This window comes from Alligator sinensis, unplaced genomic scaffold (assembly GCF_000455745.1).
Source record: "Alligator sinensis unplaced genomic scaffold, ASM45574v1 scaffold148_1, whole genome shotgun sequence".
NCBI lineage: Eukaryota > Metazoa > Chordata > Crocodylia > Alligatoridae > Alligator > Alligator sinensis.
The window spans coordinates 634,306-642,002 of NW_005842407.1; positions in this window are offsets into that span (position 1 = coordinate 634,306).

Sequence of the window (7,697 nt, forward strand, 5' to 3'; positions counted from 1 at the left end):
TTTTGCTACTGTGCATTAGAGCAGCCTAATGCATCTTTATGTAGTGCCTTATATTAGAGGGCACTCTTACACATGCTTGGGAGGTGCTCGGGTGGTGCTTTAATTAGAGACACCTCCATGTGTTCTGTATCAGTGTCCCCATGCTTAAAAATGGCTGCCAGGATGCTTGAACTAAAGGTCATTTGACACGCTTTAGTTCAAGCACCCCCACCACCATTTATAAGCATGGGAATGGTGATACATGCAGGAGGCTGCTGGAGCACGATAATTGCCACACTCCAGCAGACTCGATTAATCAAGTTATTTCCAACGTGCTGGAACTTTAGAAAGAAGTGGCTTACTTCATCAGATGCTGTGAATGATAAAGCAAGCTTCTGCTTTTGAAAACTTATCCCTCTCTGTTTTAATTAGTGTACAAGGTATAACTGTATCCTGCCTTCTATCTGACTTGATATGGCTAGCTACTGTCCTCTGCTCAGCAGTGATAGGAACCATGAAATGTGTTTTCGTTTTGAGGCCAGAACCCTAGTTTTTGTCCAAGGTTTTTGCCTTGACAGAAATACTACCATTTTTCAAATGAATCTCTGTTTTGGTTGAAGAGTCAAAGTACCTGTTATTTTAATGGCTCTAGACTCCTTCAGTTAGAAAACAAAAAGGAGGAGTGGTGAATATTTTTTCTCTTTTGATAAATTACATATTTAAAGCTTTTGATGGAAGATTTCTCAAAGGTAGGGGTGTGGAATCTGGTTTCACTGGGCACTTTGCTTTATCTTGTTTATTGATTTAGGGTCTATCTTGTGCCTCTCCTCTTATGTCTACAGCAATATAACCAGATGTCAAGTTCAATGATCCACCTTGAGCCAAGTGGCCTAGTGAGGTAGTGTTATTAGAACACATCAGTTTATGTATCCAAGAGCACCCAAGGGAGTGATGTGGCTGGTATCACATATGTAAATCTGACTCTTCAGTCTACAAAACAGGTACCCCTTTATAGATGGGGAAATAAGAGGCATCAGCCATTTCATATCCAGGGCAAGGCTCCACTTCAGTTTTACCTGTACTTCTCATTACCAGGGCCCAGCTATTACTGTAGTACAAAATGAAGCTATGAATTGTGTTAAGAGATTTCTCCGTCTTTGAAGTAAGCCCAGATATGTGTTCGCCAGCAGAGGAGATCGTCTAGAATCAACCAATAGAAAATGGTTTGACAATTTCTACGAAATCAATCGCTAACTTCGGAGGAAATGAAGAATGACTGATCTAGTTATTGGAGTTGCTTGAACACAAATTACATCAGCATAGACAGACTCTTAACTCCATCACCACACAATATCCATATGCCCTTAAAAGCCAGGGAAAGGCTGCAACAGTATGAATTAATTGCTTTGGTTCTTGCACAGAATTTCATAAGCATGATAGCAAGGGGACTGGTTAATGCCTAACCTGCAGTCTAATGTTTAGAGCACTATACTAGGAAGCAGAAGAGATGTAGGTTAAAATCCTCTCTTGGAGAAGGTGTTAAGTACTATGGGTGGTCCTGCCTAGGGGTTACCCTATTTCCTTGAATATAAAACAGATTATAAAATTACTCCCCCAATACTTAAATTCTACATATATATATTCTAGCTGCAGGTAGTGCTTGTCCCAGAAATTATTTTTTCTGATCTCTTGATTGGAACTGGTTTGGATCAGGGTTCTGGGCTGGCCTCATTACAGGGAGGACCTGCATCTTAGGTTGCTCACATCCAGGGTGACTCTCTTACCCAGTAGACCATTGGGCTAAAAATATATATAACTGATGAAAGTTATAACTTTCTACGTGGTTTGCTGTCATAGCGTTCTGCTTTCAGGCTTTTCCCTTCAAAAGCTGGTGCCATGGGGAGCTGTAACTCAGTCATCCAGAGTAAAAAGCAAATACTTTCAAGTGACAGATCTCTCCCTCTCCATTGGAACTTTTCCCCACCAGAGCATTCTCACAAGCCCCAGAAGCTGTAGTATGTTGCTTGTAATGTGGAAGCCACTCTTTATTATATAGAGAAACTTGCATACTATGATTTAGGGTAACAGTTTTTACTATTGCCTTTACAAGGGTCTTGTGGCTCGTTTGTGCCTGTTCTATCACCCAGAAGTTCCTGCAGACCTCACCCAGACTATCTCTAGGGATTCTGCGCTTCCTGGAAACTCTACATGTCTAAGAAGACTTACTCTGTGTCACACGGGGTGTCCTTCCTCAGTAAGATGCCTCGATCATAGCCTCAATGAAAGACTATTCTCATATGGAAATTAGTTCACTGTCTGGGTTACTAATGAGAGACTCTGATGTGCTTAATTCAAACAAATTAAAAAAGCATGAGCAAAGTACAAAGGTGAAAGAGAACACATCATAAATGCTTCAGGAAGCAAGAGGGGAAAACTTTAACAGTCAGTTTAAAAGTGCAGTAGAATGGACATCTAGGACAATCAAGCTCCGTCCTGCAGGACCTACCAGAGCAAAGGCATAATTATATGTCCACACACTTTCTCTTTCTCTTTTCTTTATAAAATAGGTGACATTGATGGGTTATCTTAAAAGTTGGTGACATCTTGAATACATTGTTTTTTCAAAATGAAGCAAAAAGAGGAGGTCTATAAAATAACCTAACATTCAAAGTTCAATAGGGCTGACAAAAAATGACAGACTTCAACATTACAGCTGCCAATGCATTATATATATAAAACCAATAAGAACAACCATGAATGCAGCAAGAAATGGCATCTGAGGCCTTGGAGACACCACTACAAAACCTTATGGTCATGGACACAGACACCTGTTTCTGTTGCAACAGGGTAAATCATGGGACACTTCTACCTGGAAAATTGTGTATTTAGTGGGAGGAAAATATCAATGTACTGCTGTACTTTATACAAGGATTACCATGCATAGGATGACAAGTGATTCCTTACTTCCGCTCTGACAAGCCTATCGTAAGAAATGGCATGACAGAGGGAGCAAAAGCCTAAGGACAATATAAGCCCAAGAAACAATGCCATGTTTCCAAGGTAAGAGATATAAAGCATGCTGTACCCTGCTCTCTAGGTAGTTTCTCTATGGCTTAAGACTGAACTTGCAAGGTTTACTGTGGGTTCTTTGTCCTCTTTTCTGTAACCCCAACTCTGGGCAGGGGGCCAAGCTGCCCAGGCTCCACAAGATAGTCCTGCTGCTCGCTGGCTAGTTGCTTCACCCATGTCTACGGTAGAGATCTGTGCTACAGTGAGAATCCTGAAAACCCCTGTTATAAATCTGTCTGTGTTCACTCATAAGAGCTCTCCCACTGCCTGCAAAGGATAGAAACAGGGAAGTGAATTCATTTTAGTTTGAAACTTTTTAGTGCCACTGCAAGCTGAAATGGTTCATCCCATCCTATGGTGACATTTTGAAATCTTCCATAATCCCTTGAAGTCATGTTTAGGAGTAGGATGTCATGACAGGGCTTTGCAGTTGAAGGAGCATCTGAGATTATTCTGTAGCAGAATCATCACAGCAAGAGTAGATGCACTTGTCACTGAATTTCTGTTCTCTGCTGGTGTTCATCATGGTTTTTGGTGGCACCCTATAGGCAGGGGGGGTCAGGAGGCACAGAGCAGGGTGAGGATAAGAGCAGTAGGGCTGGGAGATAGGCAGGCTGCTAGCCCGAAAAGGCTGCTGACCCTGCTCTGGTGCATTTATGAGCTGTTGAATTTGTGCAACTCTGCTCTTTTACACTCAGTTATTTATATCTGGCCATAGCAAGTTTCCTGTGAGGTAAAAGAAATAGGTCAGTAGTTCTGTGAAAGTGCTGCACTATAAAAAAAAGGCACATGGTATTCCAGGGCTTGTTAAATTGCTTGTTTGCTGTGTGCTTGTGTGTGAAGACTTCAAATCTGCAGAAAGCAGGAAATGCTACAGAAAGACACTGAAATAGCCTGAGTTCCATCTCTCTGTCTCTCTGTCTCTCTCTCTCTTTCTTGCACACACACACACACACACACACACACACACACACACACACACACACACACACACACACACACACACAACAAATGCCAAAGAATTAAATTGATTTTGTATGCTTGCAAAGACAATCTAGAAAAAAATAGACTATTTTCTTTCCAGTTTACATATTTTTAACTTTGGAAGTCCCTGACCTGAGTGCTGTGATTAAGGTGCAAAGTGTCTCATTAGCAAGGTCAGTCTAAGGCTTCATGTGTGGTGTAAGACAAGGCCTTCAAAATTTGCATTTCCTTTACTGTGTGTCATTGCCCTCTTAATAAGCAGATAGGCATAAAGCCTTTGTCATGAGGTGTTTACTGCAGCTGACTAGTTAGCTGTGCACTAAAATGACACCATCTACACGTGCAGTGCTATTAGGACAGAGTATACTAATTAACTCCACCATAGGATAGTACTGCGAGACACAAATAATATCCTAACGCAAGAGTTATTTAGTCTGCTGCAATGCATGTGTAAACTCTGGCAGACTTGACTGTGGCACAAGGGTGCTTCAGTGCAGGGGCTACCCCACACTGAAGTATCCTTGTGCTCTAGCCGGCCCCTCTGCAGCAAGTTGAACCAGACTGGAGCAGCCCCAGGCTGGCAGGCTGACCTCCGTGGCCCTCTGCCAGCTGGGGCTTCTCTATCCTGGCTCAATGTGCTATGGTCCCAGGCACACGTACAAACTGCTGGAGTTTATTCAGCCTCATTAATTGCACATTTTGATGTGCCCAGTGTAGCCTGGTGAAACCTGAATTATCTGCAGCCTAAGAAAGCTTTTGCTACATCAGTGGGGGCTAAACTCATTCTTGGTGAGGAAACTGAACAAAAGAAAATGTTACAGGGAACAATGTTGCATCTAGGTGGGGTAACATCCAGCACGTCTTGGCTGATTATAATGCTACTTCTTACATCAAGATCCACAAAGAATTACTTGGTCTGAGACCTGATTGCACTGTCTACGGGGCAGGCTCATATTCCTATTGGAGGGTAAAAGCCAGTGGGAGGTTCCTAGCTGGACTGATGAGGAAGCCGGTGCCTCAGTGTGAAAGTGTCTTTTACGTCTAAATGAGTGCAGGTTTGTTTACTCCATGGCATCCAACTAGCCACCAACAGGCCATATGCAGCCCCAAAAAGGCTAGCATGCTACCCACAGGCTCCTTCTTGGCTGTTGCTGCCCTCCCCAGCAAGCTGTTGCTCCTGCCATGGCAGCTAAGTTGTTCAGGCTCCCCTGCTTTCCCCCGCTCTGGTCAAGGTGTCTATGCTGCATTTGCTATGTGTGCCAAAGGCAGGAGTCAGTTGGTCACACTGCAGGTGGACAGCAGGTGTGACTGGAAGGAGGGATGGGTTTGCACATGTGGCAGAGGGGAGCCTTGCTGCCCACACAGCCAGGTGTATGCAGGGGAGGAGGCTGCTTTTGCTGTGCACGCAACAGGTAGGAGCATGCTGGACTGCCTGCACAGCAGGGGAGATCCAGGGGGAGCTGCGATCAGCCATCAGAACTGCAACCCAAGCTTTGTGGTGCCCTCGGCTGCCCGGATATAAGCCAGCCATGGTTTATCGCATTAAATAACAGCCACTCAGATGAAGATCTTTATTCTAGCCTGCTGCTTACCTCGTTGCGATGAACCACCTTAAATTTTACCTCTTGCTCTTCAGAGTTTAGGTTTTTTTCGAACATTGGTCAACTCTTTACAATATCATATGTAATTGTTGCCCAGCTAATCTCAGTTTCCAGGGAACTGGTGCGATAAATATCAGGAATATTGTAAATATTTAAATCCAAATATTTATTTGAAATGGTCTGATGTTTTTTAATACTTTATTGTTAAGTCAACCTTTCTACTGCAATGAGTACATCTTGCTGATGCACTTTGATCCCCACTCCATTTTGTCTATTTTACCTCTTTCCAGTGAGGTAAATATAACTGAATGCATTGTTCCAAGGTCTCATGAAATGCAGAGTGAGGGAGTAAATGGAACTGGTTCAAGTTTTTTGAACAAAAAAAAAGATCTTTTTTTATAGCAGCTAGCAACTACAAACCCCACTCCAACATCAGAACTTGATAGTCTTCGCACCATTACAAATACAAAGACAGGCAAAAAGCTTGTAGGTTAAAAGCTTAACTTCTTTTTCTTGTCTTTTTAAAAATATATTATTTTAAAAAATAACTGGAACAAAGGAAATCAAATTGACAGGGAAAAAGAAGGGGAAAAGATAGAAAGGAAAAAGATATGTAATTGATAAATGAAAAGATGTATTTTAAGGCTAGCTACTAAAAACCAAAAATGTCTGTTTGAATATCCAGGAAATGAAAATAATTTTACAAATTTTCACAATTTTTGGACTAATCTTGGAAATAAACTGGAACATTTCAAGTAAAGACAGACAGTGCATAGAGATCCCTAGTTATGATATTGACACACCTCTAAGGCTATTTTAAGTTTTAAAGGGTCTAGTCTCACCTCTTAAGTTCAAGCTGGATCCCCAAACATCCCTAAAACAACAATAAACTGTTAAGTGCACCTTCTGTCCCCCCACTCCAGGCACTGTGATGGGAAAGTCTCTCAGTGATGAAAAAAGGAAGGACAACCCATTCTGTGTTGTAAACATACTGGCAATATGATCATGAGTTTTATGGAAAAGAATCTGTAACCCGAGCGGTACTGGGATTCAATAAAGGTTAGGCATTCACATTCATAGACATATTCATCTAGTTAACAAAAGACAGGTTTAACAAAATATAAAATGCAAACAACACAATAAACAATACTGATTGACAAAATATAAAATGCACAAAATACAAAACAGCAAATAACAAACAGATATAGGTACCTGAAGGGGGAAAACACAATGACCCCCTCCACTCCAACAAGATTTTCTCTCCTGTCACTTAACTCACTGCCTCTTGATCCAGCTAGAACTTGAACTCAGATCTTCTACATAGTAGGCAGAAACTCTACCACACAGCCACCACTGCTGGTTAGTTTTGTAGTTTGTAGGGTCAGAAGGGAGCTGAGCAGATCATCAAGTCCAACCCCCTGCCATGACAGGAAAAAGAGTACTGGGGTCAAACAACCCCAGCAAGGTGTTCATCCAGCCTCCTCTTAAAGACCCCCAGAGTAGAAGCCAGCACCGCTTCTCTTGGAAGTTGGTTCCAGATCCTAGCTCCCCTAACTGTGAAGTAGCGCCTCCTGATATCTAGTCTAAATCTACCCTCTGCCAGCTTGTGACCGTTATTTCTTGTCACTCCTGGTAGTGCTCGGGGGAACAGGGACTCCCCCAATGCCTGTTGGTCCCCCCTGACTAGTTTGTAAACGGCCACTAGATCCCCCCTCAGCCTTCTCTTGTGAAGGCTGAACAGGTTCAGGTCCCTTAGCCTCTCCTCGTAGGGCTTGCCCTGCTGCCCCCTGATCATGCGAGTGGCCCTCCTCTGGACACTCTCCATGTTGTCCCCATCCCTCCTGAAGTGCGGCGCCCAGAACTGGATGCAGTACTCCAACTGCGGCCTGACCAGTGTCACATAGAGGGGGAGGATCACCTCCTTGGACCTGCTTGAGATGCATTTGTGGATGCATGACAAGGTGCAGTTGGCCTTCCTGACCGCGTCCCCACACTGTCGGCCCATGTTCATTTTGGCATCCATAATGACTCCAAGATCCTTTTCTGCCTCTGCACTGACAAGAA